Source organism: Papio anubis, chromosome 3 (genome assembly GCF_008728515.1).
Source record: "Papio anubis isolate 15944 chromosome 3, Panubis1.0, whole genome shotgun sequence".
Classification (NCBI taxonomy): domain Eukaryota; kingdom Metazoa; phylum Chordata; class Mammalia; order Primates; family Cercopithecidae; genus Papio; species Papio anubis.
Genome location: NC_044978.1, coordinates 113807928 through 113833077, shown reverse-complemented (window position 1 = coordinate 113833077; position 25150 = coordinate 113807928). Strand labels below are relative to the sequence as shown.

General features: G+C 33.1%; 1 protein-coding gene and 1 long non-coding RNA gene across 2 annotated transcripts in view; one reads left to right on the top strand and one right to left on the bottom strand.

Annotated features, from left to right (window-relative positions):
- Nucleotides 1-25150, top strand: part of CSN2 (casein beta) — an 86069-nt gene that overhangs the window by 23941 nt on the left and 36978 nt on the right. The window lies entirely within an intron of this gene.
- Nucleotides 17911-24444, bottom strand: LOC101015236. The gene is made up of 6 exons (XR_647005.4): nt 24340-24444; nt 21894-21959; nt 20700-20720; nt 20578-20607; nt 19392-19523; nt 17911-18180 (listed from the first exon to the last, which is right to left on the bottom strand). It is a non-coding gene; the product is annotated as an uncharacterized LOC101015236 (long non-coding RNA).

Below are 25150 nucleotides of genomic sequence, written 5' to 3'. Positions count from 1 at the left end.
TAAAATATTTGTGATAAAAAAGATGAACAGAGAAGAGATGTATTTCTAAGCAGTTTGTATATTGCAGAAGCCAAGAGGATGAAACAACAAGAAGGAAAGCATTTCCATAAACAAATGTTGTTGTGAACTTAGTGGTTGCTGAGTTTCTCTAACTAAATTTTTCTTATATTTAAGGTATTATAATAATAGTTAGAATTTAACTAAATGAGAATATATCAAAATACATTTTATATAAAAATGCTCTAAATGCAAACAGGAGGTTATATCATTATAGTTTTACCATAAAAGTCTTCACTGGAAAGAATATCTTGATTTTAAAACTTCTTTAAGAATAGAGGAGGAAATGCAAAACAGGTAACGGTAAGAAAATATTTTTGAAAAACCTAAGAATCACCTCAAAGATCGAGATGTTGGAGAAAGTCAGAAATCTGATTAAATGTGTAGTAATTTATAGGAGAGTGAAAGTGGGAAGTTTAAAGAGGTAATGCAAAATGGGCTTAATTTTTTCTTTTCAAAATAGCTAGATTTTTTTTTCTGGAATTTACTAGTAGGTGAGATGAATTGGATGCTTCAGAATACTAATAATATATTTGGACATTTTGTTGGAAAGAAAGAATGAGAGTATAAAACTAAATAAAAGAAAAATAGTTGCTAAGCAATTTTGTACTCCATATTTAGAAAGCAAAAAAGAAACATTTTTTTTCTTGTACATTAGAGTTTTCTTGGTAAAGGTGCAGTGTAGGACAATTTATCAATTACTAGGATTGAGATTTTAGTGAATGGAGATTCTAAAACCCAGAATTCATTAGAATTGTCTCGGTTATATTATTATGTATTAGATGACGAAGATCAAGTCCTGGGTTGAAAGAATGAAATACAATAAGAATGAACAGACAGAATAAATCAACATACAAATATTAAGGCTCTACAGTTTTCTGTAAGGTCAAAGTACAGGTATCTACGCTTCAAACTTTTTCTCACTTCCAAAATATAAATCAGATCATGTACTCGTCCAATGACATCCATCCCAATTCAAAGGCTATGCTTGATCTACAGAACTTGAATCATCTGCATGCCCTTTTTCTGTGACCTAATTTATTTTGATTCACTTTTTGCTCTCTCTGTTCATATTAATCTCCTTGAAGTTTTCCCAAATACAACAAACATACTTGTACCACAATAGATTGGCATTTGCTATTTCTTCTGCTGGAGAATCTCTTTTCTCATGTTCATGCACATAATTAGTTCGTATCTCTTCTAAAATGTCACTATACCAAAGAGGCTGTTCTTGACTATTCCATTTAAAATATCATCTATGCCCTTGACTTACCTTATATTTCTTCAGTATACTTATCTCCTGAGATACTACCTATTAATGTTTTACTGGTTTATATTTCCAAACAACCATGTAAACTCCCCATAGGCAGGCTTTCCTCTGTCTTATACCTTGCTGTGTCTCCAGCATCTAGAAGAGGCCTGACAGCTAGCGTCACTCAGTAAGTATTTGTTCAATGAAAGTCATTGCTGACAAACTTATGGAGGGCATTTGATTATTTGTGCTCTGTGTTCCCATTACTGTGCAGTGACAATGCGTGGGGGAGGGGGTTACCTTCTGTCCTGTGGAAACTGAGATAAAAAATGTGAGGACCTTCGAGGCTGAGAAAATTTGCTGTAACAGAGGAAACCAGGAGCCAATCAAATGTTAGATAAATAGGCCCAATAATCTAGCTGAGCTTAAGGATTACATGCTTAGAAAATATAAAATACTGCAGACTAAATTAGGAATAACTGACTCTAAAGGACCTCTGACATGAAAAACAGAAATAAAGAAATTTCACATAAGAGTATATTTAAAATATATTGCATTTATCAAAACAATGGATTTCTGTTACTCAGAAACAGCACTGCAAACAGCTTAATAGTTTGAAATTGCAACCATCCAATCAAACATCCATTAGGAAGGCAGGTATCTTGAAACAGAGAAAATACACTAAATCATACTCTTTCTTGTATTTTATTTTGTCTTTTTGATAATTCAGCCAACTCCTGTAAAAACATTTATACTCTTCTTGGTACAGAATAGCTATTTATAGATCATTTAAGTTAATATAATGCAGGGCTCAAAATAATATTTGACATAGAATAGATAATTAAATACTTGTTAAATGGGTATCAGAATAAATACAAATTATCTTCAAGCATCTGCAAGTTAAATTTAAATTTCTCTTAAATGTTTCAATTATTATTTTATTTTTTTTCCCACGTAAATATAGTCTACACACTTTATTCATATTTATTTTCCCAAATAACATTTTAAATATATCCTTTCTTGATTAAATTTCACCAGTTATTATCGAATGCCTAGAGGATCAAGTTCAGGCTGTTTCCCATATCATTAATGTCAATAGGATATTCAATTGGAATTTTTTAGCTGCTTTGCTCTCTCCTTTAAGGAGCTATTATATGGAAATTGGATTTTTTTACAGCTTAGGTAGAATTTCTGAAAGTAATGGATTTGACTCCAACTTAAAAGTTCACAAAATCATTTTTAGATTCCATAATATTTGGAAACTGAAATTTTCTTTCTTCCATTTTCATATTCTAATGCTGTATATAATAGACGGAATAATTGGTCACCGATAAAGTGAATTACTGCTCAGTCAAATGTGTCTTCAGTTAAGGTACTCAATTTTAATGATAATGATTAGGATTATGTAACACAGTCGAGAGGAGGCAACTTTGATGATCATTCATTGTGGAAATGTATAATTTATCTTTATATACAACTATCTTTCTTATGACTGTAATTTCATGTTTAATTATATTTCAGAAAATTAGATACCAAATTGAAGTATGGCAAAAGTACCATGAATATTGAACGGTTTTTTGACCTCAGCTTGTATTTACTTTCTTTAAATGTCTTTTGTTCTCATTCAAAGTTATAGTTAACGAATTATAAAATATTAAAACCAAAAGTGACTTTAATGCATAGATAAATTTTCTGTGCACGACATGTACCAATTCTTTATCAGTTCTTGAAAACGATCATTTTATATCTACTTGAATTATCAATTTATTGTTTTTTTCAGGCATTACCTTTGAGTGCAGGGTATTTCTAACGTCTAATAGCCGGAAGCTGATTACATCCTAAGGGTGTGTTGTAGGCAAACCAATACCTTCCCATCCCTCAAAGATGTCCACATTCTTATTCCAGGAATCTTGGAATACACTAGGTTACATGGCAAAGGGAAATTAAGATTGCAGATGGAATTAAATTTGCTAATCACCAGATGTTGAGATTATTCAGGTGGATCCAATGTAATCACAAGAGTCCTAATACGTGGAAGAGAAAGACAGAGGGTTCAGAGTGATGTAATGTGAGAAGACTCAAGTGGCTATTGCTGGCTTTGAACATGGAGGAAGGGGCCTATAAGTCAAAGAATACAAGCAGCCTCTAGAAGCTAGAAAAGGTGAGAAAATCTGGACATTCCTTGGCAGCCTCCAGAAAAGAATGCAGTCCTGCTAATACTTTGATCTTATTCTAACAGGACCCATTTTGGACATCTGACCTCCAGAATTGTGAGATAAAAAATTTTGTTGTTTCTGGTAATTTGTTACAGCAGCAATAGGAAACTAATGGAGGCAGTGAGTAGTGTGCCTACATATAGGGAGTATGATACTCAGCTTGGCTTTTGAGATCTTATAGACCTAAATATTTTTCTTCTACTAATTTACTAAATGTATGACATTGGGTAACTAACTTAATCCTGTCCAATGTTGATTTCTTTGGCTATAACAATGCATGCTTCAACAGAATTGTATAATGATTAAATAAATACCTTGTGGTAAAGCACTTAGCCCTTGAGAACAGTAAGTGACAAACATTATTGCTGCCATTTAAAGTAATTGTTCTATGCCAGGAATTGAATAGGTGTCTTACATTTGTTATGACATTAATTCTTCCAACAACTCCTTTAGGATGTCCTTACCCAAGATAAAACTTGGGTTCAGACAGGGTAAGTGACAGAGCCAAAATAATGTCACCAGAAAGTGAAAGAGTCATAATGAAAACTTAAAAAAAAAAAATTAAAAGCATATATATATATGCATATTGAGGGCCAGGCCATTGCTCTGACATCTAAAAGCTAATACTTCAATCTAGCCTCTTCCAAAAGAAAACCTCAAAGCAAAGTTGTCTCTCAATGCCTGATTTATTAACAATGACAGATTAATAGAATGTCTATACAACCTCTTGCCATCTTAAAAATGTATATATTTTGGAGCACCCTGTACTTGAACTCCTTTATGAATGAAACTTTCATGCATAATAACTAGTCATAAGAGCTAGCTTAGATTTTATTAAACAGTGTACATACATCTCTCTCTATATATATATATGTGTGTGTGTGTGCATGTATACATACACACACATATATGATGTAGAACCCATCAGATGGATATGCATTCATTATGTATACAGAGTGAATGGCAGATATCCAGGAGAAAGAAGAAATAGGTTTGGCAGCTAGCCAGTCTCTTCCACAAGACTTGAATAAGCCAACTGAAGAAAGTAGAGTGAAGTAAGAACCTGTCAGCACATTGTTAAGGAGATGAAAAAAAAAATTGTGAATAGGAGGCAGGACTAAATTGCAGCTCTCACTCTGACAGACACCTCACATTGTGAACTTTTGCTCCAAAAACTACTGCAGGAATATATCAGTAAAGCTGAGAGAATCCATATACACTTTGAAGGAAGTGAATTGCTCCTGCTGGACCTAGAAAACAGCTAATATACTATGCTGGTATCCACAGCTGAGAGACCTGAGGACAGGTCACAGTTTTGGACTCTGTGGAGACATTCCCAGGTTCTGTCCCAGAGCCTAGTAACCCTGCTGGGTTGCTAGATCCTGAAGAGAAATAACAATCACTACAGTTTGGCTCTCAGGAAGCCACATCCCTAGGGAAAAGGGAAGCGTACTATATCAAGGGAGCACCCATGAGATAAAAGAATTGGAACAGCAGCCTTGAGCCCCAGTTCTTCCTTCTGATATAACCTACTCAAATGAGAAGGAACCAGATAAACAATTCTAGTAATATGACAAAACAAAATTATTTAACACTCCCCACCCCCCCAAATCACACTAGCTCATCAGCAATGGTTCCGAACCAAGAAAAAAGCCCTGAATTGCCAGAAAAAATAATTCAGAAAGTCAATTATTAAGCTAATCAAGGAAGCACCAGAGAAAGGTGAAATCCGACTTAAGGAAATAAAAAATAATGATACAATATATGATGGGAGAAATCTTCAGTGAAATAAATAGCATAAATAGAAAACAATCACAACTTTAGGAAATAAAGGACATGCTTAGAGAAATGTAGAATGTATTGCAAAATGTCAGCAATAGAATCAAACAAGCAGAAGAAAAAACTTCAGAGCTCGAAGACAAGGTTTTTAAAATAACCCCATCCAAGAAAGACAAAGAAAAATAATCTAAAAAAATGAATAAAGCCTCCAAGAATCTTGGGATTATGTTAAATGACCAAACCTAAGAATAATTGGCATTCATGAGGAAGAAGAGATATCTAAAAGTTTGGAAAACATTTTTGGGGAAATAGTCAAGGAAAACTCCCCTGGTCTTGCTAGAGATCTAGACATCCAAATACAAGAAGCTCAAAGAGCACTTGGGAAATTCATCACAAAAAGATCATCGCCTAGACACACAGTCATCAGGTTATCTAAAGTCAAGATGAAAGAAAGAATATTAAAAGCTGTGTAGTAAAAGCACCAGATAACCTACAAAGAAAAACATATCATATGAACAGCTGATTTCTCAGCAGAAATCATACATGCTAGAAGGGATTGGGGCTCTATCTTCAGCTTCCTTAAACAAAACAATTATCAGCCAAGAATTTTGTATTCAGTGAAACTAAGCTTCAAAAATGAAGGACAAATACAGTCTTTTTCAAACAAACAAAGGCTGAGAGATTTCACCACTACCAAGCCAATACTACAAGAACTCCTAAAGGGAGCTATAAATCTTGAAACAAATAATGGAAACACATAAAAAGAGAAACACTTTAAAGGATGACTCTCACAGGACATATAAAACAAAACAAAAATAGAAAAACAGCAGAAAAGAATCATGATTTTCAGGCAACAAATAGCACAATGAATAGAATAGTACCTCACATCTCAATACTAATGTTGAATGTAAATGGTCTAAATGTTCCACTTGAAAGATAGAGAATTGGCCAAACACGGTGGCTCACGCCTGTAATCCCAGAACTTTGGGAGGCCGAGGTGGGTGGATCATGAGGTCAAGAGATCAAGATTGTCCTGGCCAAAATGGTGAAACCCTGTCTCTACTAAAATACAATAAATTAGCCTGGCATGGTGGCATGTGCCTGTAGTCTCAGCTACTCAGGGGGCTGAGGCAGGGGAATCACTTGAACCTGGGAGAGCTGAGATCATGCCACTGCACTACAGCCTGGTGACAGAGCAAGACTCTGTCTCAAACAAAACAAAACAAAACAAAAAAACCCAGCATTGCCAAATGAATAAGAATTTGCCACCCAAGTGTCTGCTGCCTTCAAGAGACTCACCTAACACATAAGGACTCACAAAAACTTAAGCTAAAGGGGTGGCAAAAGATATTCCATGCAAATGGACACCAAAAGCAACCAAGAGCTGCTATTCTTATATCAGACAAAACAAACTTTAAAGCAACAGCAGTTAAAACAGACAAAGTAGTACATTTTATAATGATAAAAGGCATTGTCACTGGAAAGTATCACAATCCTAAATATATATGCACCTAAAACTGGAGCTCCCAAATTTATAGAACCATTACTATTAGATCTAATAAATGGCATAGACAGCAGTACTATAGTAGTGGGGGACTTCAATACTCCACTCACAGCACTAGACAGGTTTTCATCAAGACAGAAAGTTAACAAAGAAACAATAGATTTAAACTATACCCTAGAACAAATGGACTTAACAGATATTTACAGAACATTCTATCCAACAACTGCAGAATATACATTCTATTCATCAGTGCATGGAACATTCTCTAAGATAGATCATATGATCAGCCACAAAACAAGTCCCAATAAATTTAAGAAAATCGAAATAATATCAAGTACTCTCTCTGACCAAAGCAAAGTAAAATCGGAAATCAACTCCAAAAGGAAACTTCAAGACCACGCAAATACATTGAAAGTAAATAACTTGCTCCTGAGTGATCACTGCGTAAACAATGAATTCAAGATGAAAATGTAAAATATTTTGAACCGAATAACCATAAAGACACAACCTATCAAAACCTCTGGGATGCAGCAAACGTGATGCTAAGAGGAAAGTTCATAGCCCTAAATGCCTAGATCAAAAAGTTTTGAAAGAGCACAAATAGACAATCTAAAGTCACACCTCAAGGAACTAGAGAAGAGAAAACAAACCAAATCCAACCCCAGCAGAAGAAAAGAAGTAACCAAGATGGGAGAATAACTAAATGAAATTGAGACAAGGAAAAATAAAGATAAATGAAAGAAAAATCTGGTTCTTTGAAAAGATAAATAAAATTGATAGACCATTGGCAAGTTTAACCTTGAAAAGAAGACAGAAAATCCAAATAAGCTCAATTAGAAATTAAACAGGAGATTTTACAATCGACACCACAGAAATACAAAAGAACATTCAAGATTACTCTGAACACCTTCATGCCCATAAACTAGAAAACCTAGAGGAGGTGGATAAATTCCTGGAAATACACAACCCCACTAGCTTAAATCAGGAAGAATTAGAAACCCTAAACAGACCAATAACAAACAGTGAGATGGTAATAAAAAATTTCAACAATAAAAGTTCAGGACATGATGGATTCACAGCTGAATCTATCAGACATTCAAAGAAGAATTGGTACCAATTCCACTGACACAATTATATAAGATAGAAAAGAGGGAATCCTCCCTAAATCATTCTATGAAGCCAGTATCATCCTAATACCAAAACCAGGAAGGAAAGGATATAGCAAAACAACAAAAAACTACAGACCAATATTCCTGGAAAACATAGATGCAAAAATCCTTAACAAAATACTAACTAACTGAATCCAATAGCATATCAGAAAGATTATCCACTATGATCAAGAGAGTTTTATACAAGGGATGCAGGGGTGGTTTAAAATATGGAAGTCAATAAATGTGATACACCACATAAACAGAATTAAAAACAAAAATCACATGATATCTCAATAGACACAACAAAAGCCTTTGACAAAATCAAGCATCATTTTATGATTAAAACTCTCAGCAAAATCAGCACACAAGGGCCATATCTCAATGTAATAAAACCCATCTATGACAAACCCACAGCCAACATAATACTGAACAGGGATATGTTGAAAGCATTTCCTTTGAGAAGTGGAATAAGACAAGGACGCCTACTCTCACCACTTCTATTCAACATAGTACTGGAAGCCCTAGCCAGGGCAGTCAGACAAAAGAAATGACATCCAAATCATTAAAGAGGAAGTCAAACTGTTGCTATTTGCAAATAGTGTAATTGTATAACTAGAAAACCACAAGACTCCTCCAAAAAGCTCCTAGAACTGATAAATGAATTCAGCAAAGTTACCAGATAAAAAATTAACGTACACAAATCAGTAGCTCTGCTATACACCAACAGTTACCAAGCTGAAAATCACATCAAGAACTCAACCACTTTAACAATAGCTGCAAGAAAAATAAAATACTTAGGAATATACCTAACAAAGGAGGTAAAAGACCTCTACAATGAAAAACTACAAAACCCTGGTGAAAGAAATCATAGATGACACAAACAAACGGAAACACACCCCATGCTCATGGATGGGTAGAATCAATATTGTGGAAATGACCACACTGCCAAAAGCAATCTACAAATTCAATGCAATTCCCCTCAAAATACCACCATCATACTTCACCTAACTAGAACAAACCATTCTAAAATTCGTTTGGAACCAAAAAAGAGCCTGCATAACCAAAGCAATACTAAGCAAAAACAAAAAAAACAAAAAAACAAAAAAAAATTTGGAGGCATCACATCATCACATTACCTGACTTTAAACTATTCTGTAAGGCCATAGTTACCAAAACAACATGATCGTGGTATGGCAGTTAGACCAATGGAACAGAATAGAGAATCCAGAAATAAAGTCAAACACTTAATATCTAACTGAATTTTGACAGAGCAAACAAAAACATAAAGTGGGGAAAGGACACCTTATTCAACAAATAGTGCTGGGATAATTGACAAGCCACATGAAGGAGAATGAAACTGGATCCTCATCTCTCACCTCATACAAAAGTCAACTGAAGATAGATCAAGAACTTAAAATCTAAGATCTGAATTCTAGAAGATAGCATCAGAAAAACCCTTCTAGACATTGACTTAGGCAAAGAGTTCATGACTAGGAACTCCAAAGCAAATGCAACAAAAGCATGTTAATAGGTGCAACTTAATTAAACTCAGCAAAAGGAATAGTCAGCAGAGTAAACAGACAACCCAGAGAGTGGGAGAATATCTTCATAATCTATACATCCAGCAAAGGACTAATATCCATAATCTACAATGAACTCAAACAAATTAGCAAGAAAAATACAAACGATGTCATCAAAAGTAGGCTAAGGACATGAATAGACAATTCTCAAAAGAAGATAGACAAATGGCCACCAAACATATGAAAAAATGCTGAACATCATTAATTATCAGGGAAATGCTAATCAAAATCACAATGCAATACCACCTTACTCCTGTAAGAATGGCCATAATAAAAAATCGAAAAATAGTTGATGTTGGCATGGATGTGGTGAACAGAGAACACTTTTATACTGCTGGTGGGAATGTAAACTAGTACAACCACTAAGGGAAACAGTGTGGAGTTTCCTTAAAGAACTAAAAGTGGAACTACCATTTGATCTAGCAATCCCACTACTAGATATCTAACCAGAGGAAAAGAAACTATTAGATTAAAAAGATGCTTGCACATGCATGTTTATAGCAGCAGAATTTGCAATTGCAAAAATATGGAACCAGTCCAAATGCCCATCAATCAACGAGTGGATATATATGATGGAATACTACTCAGCCATTAAAAGGAGCGAATCAATGGCATTTGCAGCAACTTGGATGGAACTGGAGAATATTATTCTAAGCAAAGTAATGCAGAAATAGAAAACCAAACGTTATATTTTCTCACTCATAAGTGGAAGCTAAGCCATGAGGATGAAAAGGCATTAAGAATAACACAATTGACTTTGAGGACTTCGGGGAAAGGGTGGGAGGGGTGTGAGGGATAAAGGAGTATACACTGGGTTCAGTGAATGTTGCTTGGGTGATGGGTGCACCAAAATCTCTCAAATCACCACTAAATATTTTACTTATGTAAGCAAATACCACCTGTTCCCTGAAAACCTATGGAAATAAAAAGAAAAAAAGTGTTTTTTAAAAAGTGAGCGACTCTCTGCCAGAGATGTAAAAGCAATCAATTATATCCTTAAGCTTTTAATCTGAGCAAGAGGATGGTGCAGTTAACGGACAAATGAGACAAGGATACAACAAGACATCTAATTTAATTTGTCAAACTTCCACAGTCTTTCACATGCTAAGTGTGTAAGGTGGACTGTCAAAGGCAATTCAGGAGAAAGCACACACTACATCCATCTCACAGCATTCAGTGACTTCCTCTCTCACTGACTCTGGTTTCAAAATCTGAATCCTAGCACTCTCCTTCTCCCTTAAAAATGGTTTTGGTCCCAACAACGACTCTCTGTGCTACATGTAACTCTTTGTAGATTGAAGGTTGGAATTGATTTTTGACAATTTTTGTCAAGTTACTTTTAAGATAAATATAATAAAAAAGACAATGCAAATAATTCGCTACTCTTTCGAATTATTCTATAAAACATGCTTTTTAGACACTGGAAATATTGTATGTGGCTTAACGTGTTGTTAGATAGGTAAAGGGATTTTTTGAATAGGAAGAATCATATGAGTACAGAGCAAATAAGACTTACTTACACCCCTGTAGGTAAAGGAAAATATTTAATAAAAATTCTTTTTATTAAATTTGAACTACTGATTAATCATTCCTAATTCTCTTATGTTTTGCAGACATATTCCTGAGTGACTGATTAAGTATTCACAATTACCCATTTCTTACTCTTTGCTTTGTCTTGACCAAATATTATTCTGGCTTCTCTCCATTCGACAGGCCTCGAAATTCTGCTGCTCTTCAAGCCTGAGCAAACACTAAACATTGGAATGTGTCCCTTCATTAGCTTATCCTGAGAATCAGCAGACCACAGTGGAATACTTTTCTTATCAGATTCTCCTGGTTGTTTTCCCTTGCTTGCCCAAATTCCCCCAAAGGCTCTGCTAATCGTTGCTTACCACCTCTGTCTCAGTGGTAAGCAAAATTCTTACCAGTTGAGAAACTTCTTGTTATGTTTGATGTTGACATGCTTGAACATTTTTGAGATCAGATCTTTCTTCCTATTTTAATGATCTTTCAACTGAATAAAGTCTCTCAATGTATGTTAGTATTTGAGGTGATAAAAAAATCCTTGCCTAAAACTTGTGCCTTGGTTAAAGTTATGCATATAAAAACACTTTGCCAAAAATGTTCTAAAATATATGATCAGAATTTCCAATAAATTGCTGATATCTCTACCACTTCTTTCTTAGTTCTAGCTCCGATCTCTCATCCTAAATTATTTTGCTAGATTTCCAGTGGTCTTCCTTATTATCTCTCTGCATGCTCTCTTATCTTAACTGCCATATTCCTGCTGTTATAATATGCCTAAATACTCATCCAATCACTTGACATTTTAATTACGTGATATTCTAACTGTCTGAAGATTGCCTGTATTTTATCCACCTATCTCCAAAAATAGACAAAAAGTTCTTGAAGAGTTCAGTAGTTCAGTTCTAACATTTAACTTGCTTCGATTTTTAGTTTAAACGCTTTTTCAATTGTTGTTCTAAGTTAGCATAGCCAAATTAATTTCTTCAACGTCTTCCACCTAAACCAAACAAACCATATACATGGCAAAATTCCTTGGGAAAAAAAGAAACAAATACATAAATAACCGCCAACCATTATCTCTTTTTTGAAAGGCATAAAAGTGCTTTGCGCTTTTATTTGCTAATCCAATCCTGACACGTTGCACCCATTTGTTTTTTCTCCTTTGCTGAATTGGTCTCTCATTCAATCTATCATTAAACCTGTTAATATCCTTTACAAAGACTCCTTTTCCACATTTCTTTTAAGTCTTTCTATAACCTATTTCAGTCCCCTCCTTAAATATAGCTGACATATTTCATTCACATTTATTGTTCCAAAATAATATTTTAAATATATCCTTTCTTGATCAAATATGATCAACTCTTACCTAATGCCTAGAGTATCAAGTTCAGATTCTTTCCCATATCATTATTGGCAACAGAGATTTCGACTGGAATAAAATCTACAACTGCACTGAAAAATAATTGAAATCCTATGGATGATTTCAACAGTAAATCACAGGACAGTGTTCATATTTTTAAAAGTTTACTTTGATTTGTAGTGAAAAACTATTTTTTCCTAGAAATACTATTTTTTTCCTAGAAATTTGAAACAGTTTGTATTGCATATAAATAGGTAAAATTGAATTGACTTTCTAAAAAGGAAATTGATAACATTTTCCTCTCTCATTTTTGATATGATATTAGTGATTTTTATCCTAACTACTTATTAGAATTACTTAAGACAAAAATTCTCAAAGTTATTGTGTTATACATCACATAAGGATGTTATTAAAATGCAGATTCTGATTCGTTTGGTTTAGATGTGGTTTAGAGTCTACATTTCTCACAAGATCCCAGATAGTGCTTGTGTAGCTCGTCCAAAGATTAAATTTTAGGAGGAAAAGTTTTAAACAACATCCAGATACAGCTTTAGCGGCAGTGAAGCCTGCCGTCACAATTATGTACCTTTCTGATGAAGGGCTTTTATGTAATACGTCCTTCAATAGCGTTACTAGTTCTACAAAGAGTACAAGTATTATCATAATATCCACTGTGTTGATGAGGAAATTGAAGTTTGGAAAGGATTAGTAATACTTCAAGATCGTGAAAATAGTAGTTGTCAGGAGCAGAATACAAACACAGGCGTTCCCCTCCCCAGAGCTCACCCTTTTAATCATAACAGGGCAGAAGATTTCCCTCAGAATCATTTATATAAATGAATACATTTCAAGGAGCTATCCCAGGCTACATTTCTAAAGCTAGAACTGTTTTATGACTTGCTTATGTGTTTCTTCTTTCTAACTGTCAGCACTGATATGTTTGAAAAGTAAAAGGAAAAAAAAAAAAAAAAATCACTAGACTCGTCTTACCTCTATAGACATGCCCTGCGATTGCTGAGCAACAAATGACCGAAAGAAATTCCTACAAAATACTGAGATTGAACTCGACTGGATTATTTTACGATAAAGATTGTGATGACAAAGAAATCAGGAAACAAATGGATCCATCATATGTTAATTAGTTTAGACATGTGAGAATAAGATGAGGGAAAAAATCGTGCTACAGTAACCAAGCATAGAAATGATTACATCTATAATATGTTTGCGTGGACAACATTCTATTTTATTTCAACAACTATATGTCCAAGATGAAACAACTCTGACAAAAATGATACTAAAATCCTTCCAAAATTTAATCTATTTTCTAGGAAATAGTGATAACTGACATAATATAATTGGAGTCATTATATATTTTTATAAATTTTTCTAAAAATTATGAGTAATACTGTGCTTTTAATTTCTTCCATGGACTTTAAAATATTTTAATTCATAAAGTGGATGTAAACATTTGCCAAAATTCTGTAATCTCTTGATTACTACTATGTAATAAAATAATTCTTATAATTACAGCCAAATAGTTCTAGGTGTTTAGTATAATAATATACATCATACATAATAACTGGATACTTATGTTTGGAAATTCAATGTACTTCTCTGGAGTTTTTAAAGGCTCATATTTTTATATGGAAGCCATGTGTTGCCATGATTGCACTAGACAGAAAGGAGGAAAAAAAAAAGAACATTCACTAAGTTCCTAGATAAATTTGTTCAAAACCTAACCAACTGGTGACTGATTGGATAATTCAAACACTTAGAACTCAATGTTAAAAACTCATCTGTAAATTGAAGATAAATTATAAAGCCTAATCCATTGTTTCTGTGTGTGCTACATGGAACCATGAGAATCACCATCAGCTGGAGCCTATTATAATGAAAATTCTTAGTCTCACTTTCCAAACATGCTGAATCAGAATCTTGGGAGTACACCAGAAACTTGCATTTTAACAGTATCTCTAGGTGGTACTTTCTGTACTGTAAAGTTTGGAAAAACACATGGTCAACTCACAAATGTGTTATTTGTCCTTAGACTTCATCCTACAAATAGAACTTATGGCTTAATGTGTCAGATTTATTAGGAAAATATTTATAAGGTAAAGCTTCTATGTTATAATTGAACAGTCCTATTGGAAATAATGGTTATTCTCTAGGTAAATACAAAAAGATAAATTATTTCTTAAGGCGAATAAATAATTCAATTCAAAATAGATTTATTCTAAGCACTGGAGATACAAGGTTTCTTCTCGTGATCAAAATAATACAATCTCTCATCACTTCTTAATGGAAAAGAGATATATAGTTCAGTAACTTGAAGTATGTCTGACTTTGAAGAGTAAACACTGCTTTGGATATGTTTGAACTGTGAAATGATTTCTCCCCTTTCTTCTTTCTTTCCTGTCTTTCTCCTCTACTTTTTTTCCACTATTTATTTCTTCACTAACCATTTAAACAACAATGTAAGGCACTGTTGTATTACTTCTATAATATTCATGTTCTAGTGAACACAAAGCAAAGTAATTGTCCAAAGGTATTGACAGACAATAAGCTACCCGGTAAAAAATGTTGATATATTTTAATATAACATTTTACAACTACAAGTAAACTTAAGTCATCTATATTTTGTGTTGGAACACCAAAATATAGGCATTATTTCACATATCGTTTCCTGTTTCCCCAAGTTAGGGAGTGTGGGAATTGTGTATGACAGTTTGAACAAACATAGTGGACTAGATACACAGGAGTGACCTTCCCTCCAGGAACAGTAGGCCATTTTGGAAGACTGATGGATCAGACATGTCTCATCTTCACATTTTATAATTAAATAAAACAGTTATCTAATTATTTATAAACAAACACCATGCTCTTTGAAAATGCAATGTCTTTCATTTATAAGGGAAACATGAAAAAATAGTGAAGGCTTTATCACAAGCATGTCGTTAAATTGATGTCTTAAGGATGTAACCCATGAATAGGTATTTGCAGTCATATTTATGCTGGGCTTTCCTCCTATTCTTCTTCTTTCTTCTTTTCTATTTCTACTATGATGAAAGTATGCAACAGTTTATGAAAAAATCTGTGATGTTTATTTACATAAAAATATATTATATTACAGTTTCCATATTAAGAGGAAAAATACTTCAAATGACAAATGTGAAACAACACTGGACTGTATTCTATATAAGATGAAACATTCTAGACACTGGTGATACAAAGTAAATGTTCTTTTCTGCTCCTAAGGAGGTTACAGTTTAATTAATAAAACATACAAGGTTAAAGGCAACTGCACATCAATCTAGAAGAGTGTTTATTATATAAGTCTAAATTGAGAGAAAGGAACTCTTCTTCCCACGCGTGAACTGTAGACTTTGGACTTATCAGCTCATTGATTTTAATCAATTATGAAAATGACCTATGAAAAGAAATGAAATCATACAGGAAAGACGTGTACAGCCAGAAAAAAAAGAAGGTTGAGGAAAGATCCCCTAGACAACACCGATGTAGTATGTTGGAGAAAATAGAAAGCCCATGAAAATCTCTGAGAAGGAAAAGAATAGTATAGTATTTTCAAGCAATATACATACAGAATGGAAGCAAAAGAGATGAAATTTCAAAGGGAAAATGTTAATCACAATGAACAAAAGTTGTAGTGAAATAGGAGATTCTGTAATTTCTTTAAACGACAATTTAGTTACCCAGACCATGTTATAATAATAGTTGAAAGTGAATTAAATAAAGATATATATTCCATATATATAATATGAAATGTGATTTATATATTATATGAAATATTTATTTCATATATATGAGAAATTAAAAATATAAATTATTTAAAGGTAAACATTAGGTAGTTTTATTATTATTTTTAGCATCATAGTATTCATTTGAAAGAACATCTTAGTTTCAAAAATTTCTCTGAAAATAAAGGAGAAAATGCAAAACAAAGAATAATGAAAAAATATCTTTGGAAAACATGACGGTCATCTTCACCTTTAAGACTTTGAGAATTAGAAATCTGGTCAGATATAGATTAATTTATTAAAAGTGAGAGTAAGAAGTTTAAGACACTTATGCCTAATGAATTCATTTCTCCCTTCAAATACATAGACTATTGTTATTATTATTATTATTATTATTTTGAAATTGACTACAGACTGAGATGAGTTGGATCCTTCAGAAAATGAATATTGGGGCAATTTATTTTAGGTTAATAAGAGAGGTATTGCATCAAATACAAGGGAAAAACTTGGTGAGCAATGTCGTACTCCAAATTTAGAAAAAAAAATACATTTTTTTTCTATATATCTAGGTTTTGATAAAGAAACATATAAAATTTGGGGATTTGTAGGATTGAGATATTAGCAAGTAGGATTACTCAAACCCAGAGCTCACTGGAGTTGTTCGAATTATTGCAAGTATATAGTGAATGAAAAATATGTAGTACGGGGTTAGAGGAAAATAAAATAAATTGTAAAAGGAACACATAGAATACAAGGACATAAAAATAGGAAGGACTCACAGATTTCTGTAAGGCCCAAGTGTAGATATCTATGATTCAACCCTTGATTCCCTTCCAAAATATAAGTAAGATTGTATCTTTCTCCAATGTTATCCATCTCAAATCAAAGACTTAACATGGGCTAAAAAGCTTTAATTACCTGCATATCCCTTACACTGTGAAGTAATTTATTTTGATCCATTTGCCTTCTCTGTCTATATTGGTCTCCTTGAATTTGTCCCTAATGAAACAAACATGTTTCTATCAAAATAAATTTGCATTTGCTATTTTTCTGCTAGAAAATTTATTTCTCTATATTGGCTCTCATGCTTAGTTCATAACTTTCATAAAATGTCACTATATCAGAGAGTCTTTTGTTGACTATCCTGTTTAAATTTGTTTCTATGCCCTAGACATGCTTATACTTCTTTAGCACACTTATCATTGCCTAAGATATGTACTATTTATTTACTTTGTGTCTGCATCTGCCAGTTGCAATGTAAACTCTCTAAAGGCAGGACTTTTGTATCTCTTTGTCTGCAGCATCTAGAAGACGGCCTGACAGCTGGGGTCATTCAATAAATATTTCTTGAATAAAAGTCGTTGCTGAAAAACTAATGGAGGGCATTAGATGGTTTACATGCAGAATGCCTACATACTGCTGTAGAGTGACATGGTGGTTATCTTCTGACCTACAGGGGCTGAGATAAAAAATGTGAGTGCTTTGGAGGCTTAGCAACTGTGGTGTCTCAAAGGAAACCATGGGCAAATCAAATCTTGGCATAAATAGCTCTAATAATAAGGGAGTTTGAGTACCATGTTTGTAACACATAAAATATGACAGACTCAATTACAAATAAGGACCTCTGACATTATGTGCTTCAGTCTGTGCTAGTCAAACTGGGAAAGAAGATGATGAAAGAAATCGTTATTCCCATAAATAGGAAAGAGAAAAATAAGGAGCATACACATAAGAATGTGCTTGAAATTTATTGCTTTTAGAGAAGAAGTGATTTCTATTATTCAGAGACAGCACTGAAAACAGCTTAACAGTTTAAATTGCAATTACATCACCAAATGATAATTAAAAAGGCAAGTATCTTGAAACAAAGAGTACACAGTAAATTATAGTCTGTTTTTCATTTGCATTGTTTTTTGACGATTCTTCAAAAAGTGGTGGTAGTGTGATATGGTATGAAGGATGAGAATATGCATGTAGAAGTTGTATTTGCCAATCAAACCTGCACAGAGAAAGAAACATTATCTGTAAAATTTTTACCCCTGTAAATACATTTATATTCTGGCCTGGTACAGAGTAGATACTATATAAAATTTTAGTTTATAAAATGCAGGGCCCAAAATAATATTTGACACAGAGTAGACAATTAAACACTTATTAAATTGGTATCTGAACAAATAAAAATGATCATTCAGCATATATAATTTAAATTCAAATTTAAATTGTTTTTCAATCATCATACTATTTTATTCTTCTACTTAAATATAGTCTACACATTTCATTTATATACATTTTCCCTAAATAATATTTTAGTACATCTTTCCTTGATTAAATGTCATCAGTTATTACCTAAAACCTAAGGGATCAAGTTCAGGCTCTTCCTCATATCATTAATGGCAATAGAGAATTGAATGGGAATATAATCTCCCAAATGCACTGAAAAATGATTGAAATCCTTTGGACTGTGTTAACTTTGAATTGTAGAACAATCCTCCCTTATCTCCAACAGTTTGCTCTATTTTGTAGTGAAATATTTAGTCTTTCATAGAATTTAGAACATTTAATGTTGTGTAGACACAGGTAAAACTGACTTTCTAAAAAGAAATTGATGACATTTTCGTATTTTCTTGTTAGCATTATGTTAATAATTTCTATAGTAATTGCTCAGTCGAGTTACTTAGGGTATAAAGTGCAAATTTTTCACGAGTTCCCAGATGGTTCCCAGATGTAAGCTTCTCCAAAGACTGCATTTTGGGAGTGAAAACTTTAAGCAACATCTAGGTACAGATTTAGTGGCAGGGAAGCCCTGCAGTTATAACTATAAACCTTTCTGATCAAGAGATTTTATGTGATATGTCTTTCAAAAGTGTCACCAATTCTAAAAAGTATATTTCAGTGTTATAATACACAATTTTTTGATGAGAAAACTGAGGTTTGGGAGCATTAAGAGTAGTTTAAAGTCATGAAACTGGTAGTTGTCAGGGCCAGGATACAAACCCTGGTGTTCCCCATCTTATAACCCAGCCTTCTAACCATAGCAGGACAGAGACTTTATCTCAGAAGCATTTATATAAACTAATACACTTCAAGGAGCTATATCAGGCTGCTTTCTTATACTGGAACTGCTGTTGGTTTAATGGTTTGTTTTTGTTTTTCTTCTTTTAACTGTCAGCACTGATACAGAAAGTAAAAATGTCACTAAACCCATCTTACCTCAATAATCACGTCCTGCAGTCACTGATGATATTAACAGGGATATTGTTAGTATTGTGGTTGGTATGGTTGGTATGGTAGTGGGTATAGTGGTGGTTGTACAAATGGCTGATAAGGGCCATACCGCCTTTCCTGTATACACACAAGGAGAAAGAAAATTGCAGAAAATTGAGATATTGACAGTGCAAATGTTTTTATTAGAAGCTCAGATTGTTAAAGTTTTAGGAACTTACATATTACTTATAAGATTTTTTCCAAACTTTTAATTAGATTTTTCTTTTTGGTTATAAACACATTTTAAAAGCAGGTAAAAATGATTGAGTATTTACCTTTGTACTGTATGTTCACAGTTTTGTGGTTTTATTTTACATGCAGGAACACTGATTATAGGCTATCACTCCAAAGAGGTTTTAAATTTTCCTCAAAATACTACCTCCCAGCAACCAGTTTGCCCACTTTTGAGTATTATGGGAAGGAGATATTTACTAAATTCAGCTTATGTGGTGACAGCTTATGTGGTCACTCTTTTAATGAGCTTACTGTCTCTTATGATTCCTACATTCTTTAATACTTCTGCCTTCTGTTGACACAAATAACCATCATCCCTTTTAGAGCACCTTTTTATTTGGTGTTACTTTAATCCATGTATTTACTATATTAGTTAGGAGATCTTTTGCAACCCTATCAGGTTGACATTATATGCCAACATACGGGGACATCAAGATACATACATTAAGAAAAAATGTTAAAGAAATGAAATTTTCTATCTCATTTATCATGGCCTGTTTAATTTAATGAGTTTATTGCCCTCAAAAAAAATCAGAAGATGCAAACTTACCATATTTTATGTGTAATTATCAGCCTTTATGCTCTATGAGGCATGTTTGATAATTAATAGAATTAGAATTTTAACTATTTTTTAGGTCAATGTGATTACTCAGGAGATGATACTTGAGGACTCAGAGAGTAACTGGTTTCTCTGGTTGGCATTATAAGTTTCAATTGAAATGTTGTTAGGACACAATACATTTGTGACTGTTACCTGTGTATCATAAATAGATGAAAACAAGTACACTTTTGCAACTACTACATATATTTGAAAAATAAATATTGACTCTTCTAGAAGAATAAGTAATCAGAGAATAAAATTTATTTGGACTACACAGCATTATCAGAGAATACTTACATCGAATCTTCTCAATCTATGAAGATATTTCTGTGAAAAATGAAGAAAAGCTTAATAATTCAATACAAATGTAGGGAGGACAAAACTGAAAACAAGTTTTCCAGTGAATGAAAATGACTCACCTCTTCAGATGAATCAGCTCCCTTAGAAAACAGAAAATGAGACAATAGTTATTATCTTAATGTTATAATTCCAGATTGAGTACAAAAATGAACTCAGCAGCTACAATTGTGAGTAAACAGGATGTAAGCAAATCATCAATAGACACTAAATTAGTTATTTTTGCTTTATGACATCTTTAAAATGTGTCAAGAGTATGCTTTTCTGTAATTAGTGTGCTATATTCAAATATAAATTTATTTTGATTTATACTTCTTTGGTGTGTGAAAGGGAGTAAATGGTTATCATTGATGAATGAAAAGTGAAACTGTAGTTTTTCATATGTTCTCAGTAGCTCAAAGGCTACTTACATATAACTTTTATTTACTGACAGAGACAAGCATTATGTTTTTCTCTGTTTTCCTTACATTTTTATGTTTTATTTTTCAGACACCTATCTTTTTATAACAAATAATGTGGTATACTATGATTTTATAATCAAATTAGTTTTTGAAATATCTGTTAGAATTTACCAGATAAGTTGGAGTATTTTTATTCTTTCATGGCCAGTTTCCTACTAATGTCATAGACAGAAAAGGAACAGGAGAAAGAGAAGGAAGTAGAGTAGAAGAAAGAGCTCCAGAGAAGTCAAGTGCTTTACCTGGTGATACAGAGTAGTAAATGACAATACAGACTGGGAACTCATAGCATGTAATAGATCTGAAGTTTTGTTTTGTTTTAAAGTTAAAAATAAGCAGCTTTATTTTGGAAAGTGTGTGCTAAATAATTGTGAACTAATTTTAAGTTAGGCTTTGCAAAGAATGACTTGAAAATTTCTACTTTGACATCTTTTAATACTTGAATTCCACTCAAGTGCACCTACTTCATTCCTGAGATTTCTAGCTTCAGATGGTCTAGAGTATTACGTGTTTAAAGATACTTTTACAAGCTCTCAGTTCCACATATTTAAGAAGTTCAGTAAAACTTTATTTCACATTAAACTAAATATACTTTAGTGTCTGTAGGTGAATAATGAATATTCATTCTAAATGCTTAAAGAACTTATGTAGGTTAATACAAAAAAATGTTCATATAGAAACCTTAAAACATATAAAACTGTATTCAAGTAAACACTAACATATGCAGAATACAAAGAATAGAGAGACTCTTGGGATAGGTACTGAGAATATATTCTTCAAATGTCCTGATATACTTACAATCATGGAAACCATGACAGCCAAGATGAAGGCAAACACAAGGAACTTCATAGTTGGCTGGGTTCTCTGAAAACATACGTGGAAATTCAGTATCACATTTTTTCTTGTATTCGCCCATCAAAATTTTATTGATTATGCTATGCTCCAAAGCACTGGGAGACACATGCCAGATAGAAAGACAATTAAAACCCATTGTCTGACATAATGAAATTTGGAGACTTGTTGGAGACATTGATAAGTAAAAGTGAGAGCTCTGATATGGAAATGCTAAGGCGTTAGAGAAACACACAAACCAACACCTTACACAGACCAAGTGAATAGGGGTGTGAAAGTAAAGAATAAAGTAAAGCTTGAGTTGGATTCTGTGGGATGAGTAAAGAGGTGTTGGGCAACTATAAGAAAATGAAAAAGAGAGAGGATACCATATTGAAAGTGCAAGCAGTTCAAAATGTAGGGAGGATAAAACTGGAGACAACATGATTACTTGATTACTTAGGTTTTGTAACATTATGGGGCACCTTAAATAATGGCATTAGGGATGATATTTAAGGTACAGTGTAAAGAGATCTTAGGATGTTATAATGACAAGCAATGGGCAATCGCTTTATAATAACGTCACTGAAAATGAGCCAGATTTCTGTCTTGAGAGTTGCAAAAATGGTGTAACATTCAGTTTAGAACATTAATGATATTGGGTAGAAAAAAATCAAACTGATAAGAAGTCACAGAGAAAATATTCATACCTCCTCTGAGAAGTGGAATTGGTGAAGAAGACTTAATATTTTAAATAATCTCATTCAACAAAATTAACCTAATCTGGGACTATGATATGTTATCATAAACATGTATAAGCCAGTTAACCCAGTTCCTTGGTTATTAAACAAAAAAAAAAGTTAAACAGATTATTTGTAAATTATAGACATCTAAATAGAGATATTTTCAGTGAAACACATAATTGCCACAAGACTTACAAATAAATGACATTTTTACCTGTTTATTGAAAACTATAGAGTAATCCATATAAAGGTAATGGTCTTCATTATTCTAATCTCTTTTACCAGTAACTTGTGATAAAACATTACAAGAATATGTTTTACTTAATTATAAAAAAATTGCTGTTATTAATAACCCAAAATCTCCAAAATATAAAGCAGAACTCATTATTTATGGCATTTGCTTTTTTACTTATTCACTGATTTGCCTCAGTTATTTAAATTGAAATTCCTGGCCTGGCATGGTGGCTCATGCCTGTAATCCCAGCACTTTGGAAGGCCAAGGCAGACAGATCACCTGCGGTCAGGAGTTCAAGACCAGTCTGACCGACATAGAGAAACCCCGTCTCTACTAAAAATAATAATAATAATAATTTAGCTGGGCATGGTGGTGAGCGCCTTTGTAATCCCAGCTACTCAGGAAGCTGAGGCGGGAGAATCGCTTGAGCCCGGGAGGCAGAGGTTAAGGTAAGCTGAGATTGCACCATTGCACTCCAGCCTGGGCAACAAGAGTGAAACTCTGTCTCAAATTAAAAAAAAAAAAAGGAAATCTCTGGTATTAAGAGCAACTGTAAAAATAATATGTACCTTGGGGTTTTTCTATCACCTGATAGATAAACCTACCCATCAGTCATTTTATGATACAAAAAGAACAAAAACTTTAGTGTTTTTTATATCTGTAAACTGTATTGAAAGTATGGAATCAAAAAATACTTATAGAAGAGTAGTTTTCTTTTACTAACCTTGATAAATTGAAAGATGGATATACAGACATAGATGTATAAATATATACGCAATGGTTTAAAAAATATTTCCCCAATGACAAAATAATAAAAATATGAAAGAGTAAAATCTTTCTTTTCTGCCATATCACAACTGAATGAAAACAACTTCAGTAATATAAAACAGTAAGGTAGAAAAGCATAACTGTTATATAATATTTTTATTATACAGAATAACAGAACTGTTTAAAATGATGGGAAGGTCAATGCAAAGGTAGTGAGAAATGTTTACTTATGGGAATAAAGTAAATTTTTAAAAGTGAAACTTGTGAAACAAGATATACATTTGTAAAAAAGAGAACATATGCTATTTTATTAAAATATGAACTTTGAATTTAAGTTAAGGGTAAAAGTAGTAAGTAGGAGAGTAGATGCCAGTATGTAGACAAGGAAATAAAAAGGTTTTTAGAAAGTTCCATCAGGAGAGAAGCTGGAATATGTCTCCATATTCCACATTATTTACTTTGCATGATGCTTGCTGATTTCAACGTATAGGAATTGAGATTCTCAACTTACCTTCAGATCCTAAGAGGGTCACCATATCTCTCAATTGTTTCTTTATGAGAAATTATCATTACACAAATACGCATTTTTATAATTAGTTTTCAAAAGATTTTAGGAAGCAACACTCTAGATTAAGATATCATATTCGATTACACATGAACATATTACCTTTTACCCAAGATGAGACTACAGAAGTAGTGAAGTTGAAGTGAAGCTTCAAGAGATGATGTGCTTCCCTAGAGGGCCAATGTATTTAAACACTCTGAAATTCCCCCCTCCCCCCGCTTTTTTTTTTTGGTTGTTAAATAATGGCAATTGTGAGATCATATCATGGAAACCAAAAGTAGTGCCCAAAATCTGTCTCTACAAATGATAAAAATAACCCTAACAAAGTGATTTTGCAACAGATAATTGTGAAGACAAAGTAATCAGGAAACAACTATACCTATCGCATGTTAATCCCAGTGTTAGTCTAGCCATGAGTGAGTCAGATGACGGAAAAGCATGCTGGAGGAAACCAGGCATAGAAATGATTGCAGTGATAAAGATGTTTGCACAAGTATGTGTCCAACGTGGAACAACTCTATGACAAAAAGAATACTAACCATGTCATCAAGATTTTACTTGATGTTCTCTGATAAATGGTGATAACTGGCATAATGAAATTATAGTCATCATATACTTCAAGAGTTTTTCTTCGAATCATTATTTATCTCATACTTTTACCATCTTCCATTGACTTTAGAATATTTTAAGTTACAAAATGAATGCAAACATTTGCAAATTCAGTAATCTTTTGGCTACAATATGATAAAAAATTCTTATATTTATGGTGAAATGACTCTAAGTGCTCAGTGATATATATCTCACATATGACTGAATATATACATATTTGGAAATTCAATTTAATTTCCTGGAGTTTTTAAGGCTGCATATTTCTCCATAGCAGCCATGTGTTGACATGATTACACTAGAGTGA